The 16,660-nt window shown below is 35.8% G+C and overlaps 1 long non-coding RNA gene across 1 annotated transcript; it reads left to right on the top strand.

Moving 5' to 3' along the window:
* Positions 1 to 1,675: 1,675 nt before the first annotated feature.
* On the top strand, positions 1,676 to 3,737 carry LOC114286552 (uncharacterized). The gene is made up of 6 exons (XR_014360500.1): positions 1,676 to 1,826; positions 1,962 to 2,052; positions 2,156 to 2,251; positions 2,870 to 3,087; positions 3,192 to 3,319; positions 3,405 to 3,737. It is a non-coding gene; the product is annotated as an uncharacterized LOC114286552 (long non-coding RNA).
* The last annotated feature ends 12,923 nt before the right edge of the window (positions 3,738 to 16,660 follow it).

The raw sequence follows: 16,660 nt of genomic DNA, 5'->3' as shown, positions 1-16,660 counted from the left end.
TTCAGTAATGTACAAACACACATTAGTAGATGTTGGTGTAAACATTCACATTAACAGATGTGAACATTCACATCAGTTGTACCACTCACATTACCAGATGTGAATATTCACATTAGTAACATCACTCACCATTAGCAAAATGTGAGCATTCACATAGTAATAACACTGACATGAACAGATGTGAACATTCACATCAGTATCATCACCCACCATTAGCAAATGTGAACATTCACATCAGTAATAGCACTGACACTAACAGTTGTGAACATTCAGGTCAGTAATATCACTCACATTAACAGTTGTGAACACTCACATCAGTAGTATCACTCAACATTGGGAAATGTGAACATTCACATCAGTAACATTACTCCACATTAGCAGATGTGAACATTCACATCAACGGATGTGAACATTCACATCAGTTTTAAGTGATGTAAACATTCACATTACTGGCCTAGTGGTGCACTGTGAACATTCACATTACTGCACCAGTGGTGTAAACATTCACATCAATGTTAATTCATATGAACATTCACATCAGTTTTAAGTGATGTAAACATTCACATTACTGGCCTAGTGGTGCACTGTGAACATTCACATTATTGCACCAGTGGTGTAAACATTCACATCAATGTTAATTCATATGAACATTCAAATTACTGATATTTGTTATTTGTTTCAGTATTGGCTGTGTGAGCATACAACAATCTTAGAACCCCGCAACCCCAATGCCATTCCACGATGCGTAAAATGGGACCTCACAGCCTTACATAGCAACATGAAGTCCATAACTTTGGCTAAGCTAGGTTTAAATGAGGTAGAAGTACAACCAAATATATTGTGCTTATTCACATAGTGAGACGAGGAACTATCTAACTAACATACTGTCTCGAAATGCAGGTATATGGCGGCGAGCTAATGGCATCACCAACTGAAGCGAAGATGTATCGTCATACAAAATTGAATGTGGAGCCAAAACCTACGATTTTGTCAAGTGCAGTAGCAAAGAAAAATGAAAGCAATGAGGATCAAAGCAAAGACAGTCAGCGCAGTGATGACAGGGATGCATTTTCTGTCGATGCAGTGGACCTGAATGATGTTGGACATTATATCAACCCCAGCTGTAGCACCCCCAATGCTGAGAAAGGAATCATCATAGCACAACCAACTGAGCCCGACATTGTGGAAGTACTCATAAAAGAAAACCAAAAAGCTTGGGCTCTTGTACAGCAATGGGAAGCGAAATACAAACAGTTGGAAGAATCATGGGAGTTGAGGGCAAGGGTGATTGCTGCCCTTGAAGCCAAACTATTTGACCAATCGGGCTCATCCAATGTGGACATGGACATGAAGACTTGCATGGAGTGGAAAGATACAGAAATTCAGCGGCTGACAAAGTTGGTCATCAACTTGGAATGTGAAAAAACAATGCTTCAAGACCTTTTTGACGATCAGTCCGTCCACATCATCACTCAAGTTGAAGCACAAAAGGCTCATGACAGCCTTAACAAGAATCCCACTGCAGCATTGGAACACATTATCAGCCCCCCATCAAGGGTAAAGCGCATAAAGCAGAAGGTAAGGAAAGAACACAGGTTGGACGAGTTTGAATACCCCAACCTGCCTGGTCAGAAGAAAGAGAAAGAGAGAGTCGAACAGCAATCACATGCAGTCCAAATTGCACAAGATTTAAACAAGCAACCACCAAAAAAGCAGCCAACAAAGTCCAAGAAGTTAACCTTGAACAACAAACTGAAGGTCTGGGCTAACATGAACAAACTCAACAAGCAAAAAGTCCAAAATTTGCACAAGAACGGCGGTGATGAGTAAGTGATCTTACATATCCCCAACTATTTTTTTTTTTTTCCATGATGTTCAGTTCACATACATACTTAATAAATTAGATCATTTCATAAATGTGCAATGTTGACATTAACATTTTCTGTAATCACAATGCACAGGTTGCTAGTGTGGCGAGGGGACTCAAAGACTAAACATGTGTATTTTGATGACATCATACACCTCATCAAGGAAGAATCAATAACCAACAACGTATGGCAACTGTAAATGTGTACAAAACACACACACACACACACACATACACACAGAGTAAAGACACTGTAAATAATGTACTGCCACCCCTCCGGTTCTGTAGGTGATAGATGCTTATGGTGAAATTCTACTTGAACTACAAGGGCTAGTCAACCCAAGTTTGGAAGATTCATCATTCATCTTTACAAGCACATGTTTGGTAACCACTAGACTTTAATTTTGATTATGTTTCAATACATGTGGATGTTCTTCTCAGCATTACATGCTTACATTGTTAACTTAAATAATAGGCAGATGTGAATGTTAACAACAACATAAAATGACCTTTGAGAAGATTCACATTGACAGATGTGAACATTCACATCATTCGCATTGAAGATTATATGCTTATTATGTTGATAAACTTAAATGATACACACATGTGAACATTCACATCAGTAATATAACTCACAGTAACAGATGTGAACATTCACATCAGCAGCGTTACTCACATTAACAGATGTGAAAATTCACATCAGTAACATCACCCACCATTAGCAAATGGGAATATTCACATCAGTAATAGCACTGACATTAACAGATGTGAACATTCACATCAGTAACATCACCCACCATTAGCAAATGGGAACATTCACACCAGTAATATCACTGACATTAACAAATGTGAACATTCACATCAATAGTATCGCTCACCATTAGGAAATGTGAACATTCACATCAGTAACATAACTCCCCATTAGCAGATGAACATTCAAATCAGTAACACCAAACATTGATATAAATACCTGGTACATCATTATATGCCCTTTGTGTGCAGAAAATCATTGAACAGTACCCCCCCACAAGAGGAATAAACTAATTGATGTACACATCAAGGAGTATCAAGGCCAGAGATTCTTAATCTTCCCAATACACGACAACTTTCACTGGACAATTGTTGTGTACGACGTGAAAAAGAATGTATGGAGGCATTATAACTCACTGCGCCCAAGAGAAGGCATACATGACCCACATATTGACAAAGCACAAATACTGGTAAGTGGCTGACAAAAATAATACTTGTCGTGATGTGTAATATTTGAACTTGGACGTATGCCCTATGTTGGTTGGTGCCTAATATGAAATTTCATTGTTGGCAGAGGGACTACATCACAGCTTTGGTGCACAACATTGGACCATCATCACCATTATGGACCAATTTATCAAGCCAAAATACTTCGAAAACAATCATATCAGTGGACATCTGTCCTCAGCAAGCATCAAATTCGTAAGCCTAAAATCGATTTCTACACATGTTCCACAACCTTTACCCACCTAAATTTCAAAATCTAACAAGAAGTTTGCATTTTCAGGGTGGATTGTGGGCCTGCAGTTTGTTACATCATGAGGGCGCATGTATATCGTGAAGACATTGTTGCCAGCCTAGATCGCTTTGAATGGTGTCAAATAAGAGACTCATTAGTACACCTTTTTCTGAACCACAGAAAGACAGTGCAATGTGAAAACCTATAGGTGGGGGGTGTCCACCTATCACTGTTACCCAAATCTGTTATCTACATTTAGGACAATTTAGTTTCAATAGAGTTTTCATATTGGAGCAGACTAGCTTAATTGTAAATCAAGTCTATATCACTGCTTGTACAGATATTTTCCAGTCAATATATGTATATGCATTTTCAGGACTATTTTGCGTTGGTTATGCACATTGAGATTGTATTTTCTTTTTAATTTTTTGGATACACATGACATGATGTCAATGTTCACACCACAGAATGATCGTACACTTTCTTCTATTTTAAACCATACTACATGGATGTGAATATTGCTTAAAGTGTTCATGTAACACAATATGACAGGTGTGAGTATGATATTTCTTAACACAAGTCAATATTCACATCTAACAATTTGATGATGTGAATATTCACATCATAACTTCTGATTATGCGAATGGCAACAATGATGGCATGAATATTCACATCTTATGAGTTGATGATGCGAATGGTTACATTGATGTAAACATTGTTGTTAACAGTAACAACAATGTGAACATTCCCACCACAGACATGTTTGAAAGTTGAACAATGTGAACATTCACATAATGTGATTATATTACATAAGTGTGAATGTTAACAGCATGCATTCATCCAAAACACAACCAACATAAATGTCAGATTGGTACCTTAAAAAAGTAAAAATAAAACACAAATCAAACACTAATGCATTATTATGTTTGCCAACGCAACGTAATCTTATTGCAACCCAATATTTCCCAACACAACACATTCTTATTTAAAAAATGAATATAAGAATCCAATGTAAAATACAATGTTGAAATGAAAAAAGGTACATCTTATATCGGCTCCGTGCATGATTTTCGATTATGGCTCCCCAACTTATCACATCTCCCGCACCTTATTTGCTTCAGTTTCTCACCCCTTGATGGGATCTTATTCTTCTTCGGCCTTCCGGGTGGTCTTTTCACGGTTGGCGGGTATATAGTGAAGTCCGTGGGATCAAAAGGCGGCTTCTCCACCGATGGTATAGGGAATATGGCTCCCGAATAGGCTGCACGATATGTCTCTACATGAAAGTAATGTTCTACACAATCATTGAGATTATAGCGGCTCTTCTGAATGGCAATAACAGCATGGTCACACGGGAATCCGTTGATTTGCCATTTGAAGCAAGAACATGTACACCTCGCAACATCAACTGTAACAGATGGTGTCGAATGAACTTCAAACACATCCTCGTTGGCTTTGCTAACTTGCCAAGACTTGCTGTCATTGAACAAATCCATAAGCCTTGTTTCAAATGTCAGACAAATAATCTCATTCCATTTGTTTGTTGGTCACGCCGTGTAGACATTTGCCGCATCAACTGAGTACGAATTTTGTCCACCATTTGAGTGATAGGAAGATTACGTGCTTCTTTAATCCAGTTATTAAATGACTCCGCCGCATTGGATGTCATCTCCCCATAACGCATGCCCCTGCACAATATATCACAAACATTGTACAATACGGAATTTAACAGGCCTGACCATTCACGTTGACAGATGTGAACGTTCACAGTACTGCCATTAGTATACACTGATGTGAACATTCACATTAGGGTATAATAATGTGAATGTTCACATCTGCTACCAGGTTTACATAATGTGAATGTTCACATTATATGCTTATTACCTTGTCAACTTAAATGATAGACAGATGTGAATGTTAACAACAACAACAAAATATGACACGTGTCAACATTCAAATCTGTAATACATTGCATGACTATTTGACAAATTAACAGATGTGAACATGACATCAGTCATCATTAGCAGATGTGAACATTCACATCATTTACATTGAAGATGAACCACAATTCGAAGATTGTCACCATTCTAAACTGAAAATTCACATCACTACCATTCTAAACTTCAAAAATGGAACACCTTAGGAAACTATTATTACTTGAAGTATGAATTTGCCCAGTGCTCAGGTGCTAAGTCCTTGAAAAAATTATGAGCTCGTTGTTTACCCTCCTCTTTTAATTTTGCAAGCTTTTCATGGAACCCTACCACAGTTGGCTCGTAGGCACAGTCACCCAAACTACTTACTAGGTGATCCCTGAATCCATTATCAATTCCTTTCATCCGGTCTCTTAAATCGCTCTTCAAGTGTTGTAAGCAATAACCATGATGAGCCGATGGAAACACCTTTGGCATAGCTTCTAACAGACCAAGATTACGATCCGAAATAAAAGTAATATGGCGCTTCCCATCAACAACCTTCCCAAGTTCATGCAAGAACCACGACCAATTAGCCGTGGTCTCCGAATCAACAATTGCAAATGCAACAGGAAACAGACCTACAACACAACACCAATACACAACTGTTCACAATATTCCAAAGTGAATAGAAAAACAGTATAAACGAAACAGGTCATGTGAATGTTCATATGTACATTGCCCTCTTTACTATTGCTGTTTTCGGATTCAGGTTCATAAACATCAACGATGTAAACATTCACATTAACGACCATTAATAATTCATTGTTGATTGTTGAGTCACTGACAATGTTACACATTCACAGTACTGTTCATTAATAGATCAACTAACATTAGTATACACTGATGTGAACATTCACATCAGTCTGTAATAATGTGAATGTTCACATTTCTGTCATTAGCATACAAAGATGTGAACATTCACATCAGTGCATACTAATGTCAATGTTCACATTACTTATAATTTAGCAATCACTCTTTCGTCCAGACTACGCTGCTCAGAGTGAATATTGACATGAATAGACAGGTAAAAAAAACTTCTTACCATTGTTCCCGTCTTTCGCCGTTGCCGCAAGTAGCTGACCTTTGTACTTTCCTTTGAGGAATGTTCCATCCAGGAATAATAAAGGCCAACAAGCATTGAACCCAGAAATACACGCAGCGAATGACACAAAGAAGTGACAAAACTGTTGACTACTCGCATCATAGTCAATATTGACATAACTCCCCAGATTGTACCGCATCACGGCATCCGAATACCATCGCAACTGGTCAAACGATAACGAGTGATCTCCATGAATACCAGCCTTTGCTTTCTCCACACCCAACCATACGACATGGTAACTCACATCTAGCCCATAATCCCTCTTCAAAATAGTCACCACTTCACACGGCCGAGTCAACGGCTTGTCCCTCACAATTTCAGATATGGTACTCGACACCAAATCCGAACTAACTCGCGGATTCTTCGATGTTCGGACATCCGTACCACAAGTATGCACATCACTAAACCTCTTGATGTAGAAAAAATCATTTGCTCGTTGTGCTCAACAATGTATAGCCCACAAGCACCCTCTCTCCTCCCGCATCGCACAGACAGCAGTAACTCTTGTTGTCTCGTTCTTCACGTATGTGAACTTAAACCCACATTGGATGGCATACTTACATAAAACGTCACGAAATTCTTGTGCACCTGCAACAAACCGTTGTCCTACATGCGTAATACCATTTGCCCAAGGGGCTGACAACAACACCTTCTCCTTATGGTGGCAAAATCTCCGTAGTGCATCAATTTCATCCTCAACCCCCACACGCAGCAATCCCAAACTACTTGACTGACCAATATCACCCTTCAACTCAACCACAACTTCTACATGTTGTACCCCTATTGATTTAGCAAGCAGTACCATGTTCTGAAATTCTTCCTCATTGTCCAAATGACACTTATTAATCCCAGGTAGTTTACAGAACAATGAAATAGAACCAGCAGACAACTCATCCCATTTCTCAAACAAACACTCCACCAAACGAGAATAACACATTGTGCGGGCAACATTTATTACAGTTGTACTACAACCATATGTACACACCAATAGCATAAAGGTATCCATCTCCTGTAAAAACACAAAAACACAACAATGAACAGTAATGAAAATCAATATGAAAATTCACATTGTGCAAAAAATAGATGACTACGTGTACAGTTCAAATGCTAAGTCCATAATTCACAATATGAAGATGTGAACATTCACATTACTATTAACAAGATGTCAACATTAAGCAAACATCAAAGTACAATGAGAACATCAACAATCTTCACATAATATAATGATGTGAACATTCACATCAGTGTATGATGATGTAAACATTCACATTGATATTAACAAGATGTTAACATTAAGCAAGCATCAAAGTAAAATGAGAACATTAACAATCTTCACATAATATTAACAATCTTCACAGAGCCTCATTAAGCAAACATCAATTTAAAATGAGAACATCCACATTCTTCACATATTCCACATTCACAAAATGTGAAGATTCACATTGATATATATACTGATAATCAAATCATCCACACAGACCCTCATTACGCATGCATCAAAGTCAAATGAGAACTACACAATCTTCACATAATACGAATGAACTCCCCTCCACATAACCACGTAAAATGCATATAATTGAAAAAACAGAGCATTCAATCCATATAAATCCAAAAACAGAGCATCTGATCCATTATACGAATGAAACCATAAACTGAACATGTATTCATAACCAAATTGATACTAACCTTGATCATGCAATCCTACAATCGTACAGAAAGTTGAAAAAAACTGATTTGAACTAGTTATAATCCGGCAAATGTAACAACCGAACACCCTCCTCTTCGTCGTCTTCACTCGCAAACCATAGAATCAGACTACAACAGCAAGGATGAAACCCTGGCACAACCAATCCTTGTAACGAGCATGCAAAGCATAAACGTATCTCTCGGAATTGGATTGATGATGAAAAGCGTAAAATAGAAACTGCTAAACTGCATGAGCGAAGAAACAGGCACCTATTACGTATTAACACTGTACATATATATATACAGGGGCAAAATAGTCCAAGAAATTATATTAAATTAGAAAAATGGACCTTATGGAATATCCAGAAAAGTTTATGGGACTAATTAGGTTATAATATTCTTTAGTGGACCTAATGGGTTATAACAACTCTAGAATGGATTTATCAATAAAAATCCCTATTTAGTTTGGTTTAGTATTGGTTATAATAGATTTTTGATATATTATACTTAACTTTTGAAAGCTTAACGGATAGTTTATAATCAATTTGATAGCAATTATGGTTTTGATAATAAATAAAATAAAAAAACCCAAGAATCTACAATATATGAGATATTGTTTATTTTTCAAAGTAGTGGCCGATGGCGTGAAAATCAATTCGGTGGGTTTGAAATTGGTGAATAAAGATAGTGCGGCTGTTTGTTCTTGGTTGAGTCAAATCTAGTGCTTTGTGCTTTTGTTTCGGCTTTACTTTGAAGCAGATTTGGTTCGTTATTTTGGATCTTCTACAATTCTATTTCGAAGATAATTTTATTCATTTATTTGATAAAGTCTTTCCTCTTGTTATTTGTGATTATTGAGAATTCACCTAAAGGTGATTTTGTGGGACCATTCATGTCTCGTTTGTAATCATTTGAAAACTTTTTAATTGATAGTGGAATCGGATTTCGATCCCGTGGACGTACCTCACATTGAAGGAACCACGTAAAATTCTTGTGTCGTTATTGGTTTGATTTTTCTGCATTAGTTTTTATTTCTATTGCTTAATTTACTTGTGGGGAATCATATATTTTCCTTAACAAGTAGTGTCAGAGCTTACGGTTTATTTGGGTTTATTTATTTGTGTAAACCAACAAAGGGAAATGTGGGTCGCATGTCTAGCTTCAATGGAAGCAATTGGGTAACTTGAAAAACTAAAATGCAGGGCCTATTATTTTGTAAAGATTTGTATGGGCCTATTGAGGGTGACAGTGGCAAATCCAAGTATATGCAAGATGATGAATAGAAGAGACTTAATCAAAAAGCCGCTGGTGTTATCCGTCAATGGATTGATGATAGTGTGTTTCATCATGTTTCTACTGAAACTTCAACACATGATTTATGAAAAAAAATTAGAAGGCCTTTATGACAAGAAATCAGCCACAAATAAAGTTTTTTTGTTTCGTAAGTTGGTTAATTTAAAATATAAGGAGGGCAGCCTTATTCTAAAACATTTGAATGAAATAAAGAGTATTGTTAACCAACTTGCTTCTATGAAAATTATTTTTGATGATGAGTTGCAAGCTTTAATGCTACTTAGTTCTTTGCCCGAAAGTTGGGAGACTTTGGTTGTGACAGTTAGTAATTCGGCGCCCGATAGAGTTGTCACAATAAGCCAAGTCGTTAGTAGCTTGTTGAATGAAGAAACTAGAAGAAAATCAACAAGTTCTTCTCATTCAGAAGCATTTGTTGTGAGAGGCCGAAGCAAAACAATGGGGAGGAGTAAGACTCTTCATGGTCGTGATCAAAGCCAGGACAAATCAAGATATGGTTCTTTTTCAAAGAAAGACATTGAGTGTTATTATTGTCATGAGAACGGGCATATGAAGCAGGAATGCCGAAAGCTCAAGAACAAAAAGAAAAGGCGTGACAAAAGTATGGATAAGAAGTAAAAAGACACAACGATGGTTACTACCGATGATCTCATGGTCGCTTGTGAAGATAATCGTATCAATTTTGTGGGCCAAGAGAACAATTGGGTGATTAATTCCGCTACTTCTTTTCATGTGACTTCTTGAGTTGATTTCTTTACTACCTACACTAAAAGAGATTATGGTTGTGTTTGAATGGGTAATGAAAGTTTGTCCAAGATTATTAGCATGGGTGATGTTTGCTTGAAAACAAATTTGGGCTGCAAGTTGTTATTTAAAGATGTGAGGCATGTTCCCGACATTCGTCTCAATTTGATCTCTACCGGGAAGCTAGATAATGAAAGCTTCAACAACAAATTTGGTGATGGAATATGGAAGCTCACAAAGGGTTCTTTGGTGGTGGCTAAGTGCAAAAAGACTCATACACTTTATTTGATGCAAGGAAAAATTTGTAAAAGTGTTGTCAATGCACTTGAAGATGATACTTCTACCGAATTGTGGCACAAGCGGCTTGGGCACATGAGTGAAAAAGGGTTACGAGTTTTATTCAAGAAATAGCTTTTACCTGATTTGAAAGGTACACATCTTAAAACTTGTGTTCATTGTTTGGTGGGTAAACAACATAGAGTTTCATTTTATAAAAATGTTGCTTCTAGAAAAGAATATGTTTTGGAGTTGATTCATATAGATGTTTGTGGTCCTCTAAAAGTTAGAACACATAGCGGTATACTTTATTTTGTTACTTTCATTGATGATTATTCAAGGAAAGTTTGGGCTTTTATACTAAAAACTAAAGATCAAGTTCTAGACGTATTTAAACATTTTCAGGCCATGGTTGAAAGAGAAACATGACATAAATTGAAGTGCATCCAAACAGACAATGGTGATAAATACTTTGGACCATTTGATAAATATTGTCGCAGCCAAGGTATTCGACAATAAAAGACAGTTAAGAAGACTCCTCAACAAAATGGTGTTGCCGAGAGAATGAACCGCACCATTGTGGAAAAAACAAGGTGCCTGCTTTTCACATCTTAAATTGCCAAGATCCTTTTGGGGTGAAGTAATGAGGACAACAATTGATGTGATCAATTTGTCTCTTTTCTATCCTTTGAATGGTGATGTTCCAGAAAGAGTTTAGACCAGCAAAGATGTGTCTTATAAGCACTTGAGAGTGTTTGGTTGCCGAGCCTTTGTTCACATTCTAAAGGATGAGAGGTCCAAGCTTGATAGCAAATCAAGGCAATGTATTTTTCTTGGCTATAGGTGTAATGAATTTGGTTATAGATTGTGGGATCCGGTCGACAAGAAAGTTATTCGAAGCCGTGATATTGTGTTTCTTGAAGACCAAACAATTGAAGACTTTGGCAAATGTAATCAACCAGAGCCAAAAACTAGTGATCTCATTGACATGGATCCATCTCTTTCATCTTCGGTGGATGATGAAAATGAGGGAGATGTGCAGCCACATATTGAAGATGTGGAGAATGATACTAATTCTAATGAACTTAAGCCATAAATTGAGGAAGAGCATCCAACTCAAGAACCGCCACCACAACTTGAGTTGAGGAAATCTACAAGAGACCGGCAAACTTCGAGAAAGTATCCTTCTAATGAATTCGTGTTGATTTCTGATCAAGGGGGGCCCGAGTGCTACCAAGAAGCAATTGAGCATGCAAAGAAAGATGATTGGAAAAATGCCATGGAAAAGGAGATGAATTTCTTACTTGAAAATCACACTTATGATTTAGTGAAGTTGCCTAAGGGGAGGAAAATTCTGAAAAATAAGTGGGTTTTCAAATTGAAAAATGATGGCAAGAATCTAAGGTACAAGGCACACCTTGTTGTGACAGGTTTTGGGCAAAAGAAAAGTATTGCCTTTGATGAAATTTTCTCGTCAGTTGTGAAGGTGTCTTCTATTCGAGTTGTACTTGGCATGGACGCAAGTATAAACCTTGAAGTTGAGCAACTTGATGTAAAGACCGCATTTCTTCATGGTGACCTTGAAGAAGAAATTTATATGAAGCAACCGGAAGATTTTTTAGAGAAAGATAAAGAGAAATTTGTTTGCAAATTGAAGAAAAGTTTGTATGGCCACAAGCAAGTCCCGCGAAAATGGTACAAAAAATTTGACTCTTTCATGATGAATAATTGTTTTTCTAAAACCACTTCGGACCATTGTGTGTTTGTGAAAAAAAATTTGAATGACAAGTTTATTATTCTTTTACTTTATGTTGATGATATGTTAATTGTGGGTCAAGATTATACTATAATTAAAATGTTGAAATTAGAGTTGAGCAAGTCTTTTGTTATGCACATGGTATGAAAATTGTTTGTGATCGCAAAAAGGGCTGATTTGGTTGTCTCAAGAAAACTACATTGAGAAGATTCTTGAGAGAAAAACATGGATAAAGCAAAGTCGATTGGTTGTCTACTTGCGGGTCACTTCAAGCTTAGTTCGAATCAATGTCCTACAAGTGAGAAAGCCAAGGAAGAGATGCAGAAAATTCCTTATGCTTCAGCGGTTGGTTCCTTAATGTACACCATGGTTTGTACAAGGCCGGATATTGCTCACTCCGTTGGTGTGGTGAGTCGTTTTCTCTCTAATCCGGGTAAAGAACATTGGGCAGCAATAAAATGGATTCTAAGGTATCTTCAAGGGACTTCGAATGTGTGTTTGTGTGTTGGGGATGGTAAGCCGATGCTTGATGGGTTCACGGATTTTGGCATGGCCAATGATGTTGATTCTAGGAAATCTACTTCGGGGTATTTGATGACTTTTGCAGAGGGGAGCTGTGGCGTGACAATCTAAATTACAAAAATGTGTTGCTCTCTTAACTACCGAAGCTGAATTTATTGTCATCACGGAAGCTTACAAAGAAGAGTTATGGTTGAAGAAATTTTTGCAAGAATTGGGTTTGAAGCAAGAAATGAATGTGCTTTATTGTGATAGTCAAAGTGATATTCATTTGAGTAAAAATTCTAATTTTTATTCGATATCAAAACACATTGATGTGAGATACCATTAGAGTCGTGACGTGTTAGATTTAAAATTGTTACAACTCGAAAAAGTTTACACGGATGATAATATTTTAGATATGTTGACTATAGAGATGGCAATTTGAAACCGGCCCAACGGGAATCCCCGATCCCGACCCCGATTTAAGCGGTTTTTTCCCGAAAAATACCCCCGACGGGGAGGGGATGGTATTCAAAAATTAATCCCCGATTAATTTCGGGCCGGGGACGGGGATAGGCTCGTCGGCCCCGGCCCCGGCCCCGACCCGGAATTTCCCCGATTCATCCCGCCTCTGTATCCGTTTGTATTATATAAATATTAGTTATATTATATTTTGTATTATATAAATATTATATCAATATTAGTTGTACATTTGACCACAACTCTCAGATCTCAACTCTCTCGTCTCTCAACTATCTTACTCTCTCTGACTCTTATCTTCTCTCTTCACTCTCTCGTTCTCAACTCTCTCTCTCTCTCTCTCTCTCTTAACTCTCCATCCTCCTCTCTCTCCCCGCCGATCTCCCTCCTCTACTCGCAGATCTCTCGCCGATCTCCCTCTTCCTCTTCCTCAGTGAAGAAACAGATCCAAAACCCAACAAACTCACAGATGATGATGACGATGATGATGGTGGTGGTATTGTATTGTATTGTCGGTCTCTGTTTCTTCACTGTTGCTTCACCAACCTAAATGCAATGTCAAATGTGTATTATATTTTGAATCTCATGAAACAGAGTTGAGTTTTCTTTAGGTATGTAAGTACAAACCCCCCAATAAACTTAAAGATTTCATTAGGTATGTAATCATCAATTTTGATTTTCTTTTTTATTTAATTTTATATGATTTTAATCATCTGTGAGATTTGTTGGGTTTTGGATTTGTATTAATTTTTCCGATCTGTGAATATTGTTGTTGATGATGAAAATCTATATTTCATATCTGTGAATGTTTTAGATCTATGTATGGGTGCGATTTGTGTGAATGTTTCAGATCTATGTTGATATATTTTTTTTTTTTTTTTTGACCGGGGAATCTTCGGGGTTGGGGATCCCCGATCCCCGTTAGGGGGCGGGGGCGGGGGCAATAATAGGCTCCCCGTCGGGGTCGGGATCGGGGACGGGGGGAGTTTCCACCATTGGGGATCGGGGACGGGGAGGGTGATCCCCGGCCCCGCCCCGCCCCGTTGCCATTCCTAGTTGACTAAGACTTTGTCGAGAGACAAGCATTTGAAGTATCGAACTTTGAAGGGTATGGTTAATGTCTCCACCTAACTCGGTAGGGGAGGATTGTTAGGTATACCTCCTTATTGGAGTATGAGACCTAATTGGTTTATTAAAATATTTAGTTTGGTTTAGTATTGGTTATAATATATTTTGAATATATTATACCTAACTTTTGGAGGTTCAATGGGTATTTTATAATCAATTTGATAGCAACTAGGGTTTTGATAAAAAAAAATTCAAAAATCTACAATATATGGGATATTGTTTATTTTCCAAAGCAGTGGCCGACGGCGTGAAGATCAATTCGATGGGTTTGGAATTGGTGAATAAATATAATGCTGCTGTTTCTTCTTGGTTTAGTCAAATCTAGTGCTTTGTGCTTTTGTTTCGACTTTATTTTGAAGCTAATTTGGTTCATTATTTTAGATATTTTACAATTTTATTTTGAAGACAATTTTATTTATTTATTTGGTGAGGTCTTTCCTCTTATTTATTTGTGATTATTTAAAATTCACCTAAAGATGATTTTTTGAGACCATTCGTGTCTCGTTTGTAATAGTTTGGAAACTTTTTGATTGATAATGTAATCGGATTTCGATCCCGTGGATATACCTTACATTGAGAAAATCACCTAAAATTCTTGTGTCGTTATTGGTTTAATTTTTCCACATTAATTTTTATTCCCATTACTTGATTTACTCGTGAAGAATCATATATTTTTCTTAATATTCCAGAGTACTCCACTAGAGTGGGTCTCTGTCTGGGTTTCCATTTTTGAATGGAAATTTATAATTTGATTTATTTGATTAATTATATTTTTTAAATTATAAGATTTAAACTTTTCTCTTAAAATTAAAAAATTAAAAAATTAAAAAATTAAAAAATTAAAAAATTAAAAAAAAAACAAATAAATAAACATACATACATACATACATACAGTAAGAGTTGAACTGTAAAAATATTCTCACATTTTTAATGATTTTATTCTTCTTTTTTTAAAAAAAAAAATTTGTTGTCTTTTACTTAACATTTTTTTTAATAAAAATTTAAAGATTATATATTTTTAGATCAACTCAACCAGAAGATTGGAAAAGTAAAAACAAATTAAAATATTGGGAAAAAAAAAACCCCATTAAAAATGAAAGTAATTGACAATTTTAGTTATTTGTTTAGTTTAATTTTTTTTTTCTTTTTTTAGTGAATGTTTTTTTTTTTTTTAATTTGGGAACTTGTTTAAAAATCAAAATTGACTTTTAACCTATTTTGAGTTATCTCATATCTCTATTTTTTTACACGTTTTTTAAAAAAAAAAAATCAACAAAACAGAAAAAATCAATTTTTAATCAACTTCCCAAAACATTATACTACAAGGACAAAAAAGTAAAAAAAAAATTAATACAATTTTTTTAAAGCAACACTACAAAATAAAAGGGAACTTTTTAACAAAAATTAACGTTATTACCCAAATACTTTCTTTGACTTTGACTATAAGTGAGTAGATTTTTATTTATTTTTATAAGGAAACAGGAAATTAAATAAAATTTTAGTAGAAAAGCCAAACAAAGAAAATAAATAAAAAATAAATTTAAAATGTGAATAAGTGATGACAATGGGCACAAGAACTCGCTTCCAAATGTTCACACCAACAAATAAATATATATATATATATATATATGATGATCCATTTCAACTAACAACTCCATTTTCATACCAAAAGGTTATTTTCCAAAATAGATTCAAAATTTAGTGGCCAATTTCATACTTGTGACGACATTTGTTCGTCTTTGAAAGTAACAATGAAATATTAACATTATGGAAAAAGTGATTTTTTTTTTTTTATTGTGGATGATTTTTTTCTTTTCTTTTTTGGGTCTTATAAAACAATGAAATTCATAAGAAAAGTAAATAATAAATAGAATTTTTATATAAAAATGCCTATTCGAAATGATGTAACTATTTTATTTTTAAAAGGGTTTATTACACTTTATGCCTTCATTTTGGCATAAGCTAAACGGAAGTTTTTTGGCAAAAATTATTACAACAAATCAAAATAGGTTTTTTAGTCTAATAAGACAAAATGTTACATCTAAACCATAATCATTTCATTTTTTTTCTCACAAAAGTCAAAAAAATCAAAAAGTCTATCACAAATGAAACTTTTTAGCCCCGGGCTTAAATAGTCACAAATACCAAAAAGTCAACCCACATCCCAAACGAACCCTCTGTTTTTAAATTATTGCCAAATTATTTACTTAGTCTTTGAACTATTGATTGAGTCTACTATGTTTGAGAAGATGGTTTTGGCTATTTTAGCCACAAAAGACAAAATAGGTTATTTTAGCCACAACAACAAAATATCGCATCCAACCCATAATCATTACACTCTTCT

This window comes from Camellia sinensis, chromosome 2 (assembly GCF_055761805.1).
Source record: "Camellia sinensis isolate YWXY chromosome 2, ASM5576180v1, whole genome shotgun sequence".
In the NCBI taxonomy this organism is placed as follows: Eukaryota; Viridiplantae; Streptophyta; class Magnoliopsida; order Ericales; family Theaceae; genus Camellia; species Camellia sinensis.
Note: the sequence above shows the minus strand (reverse complement) of the source record. Positions and strands in the feature narration are given on the sequence as shown.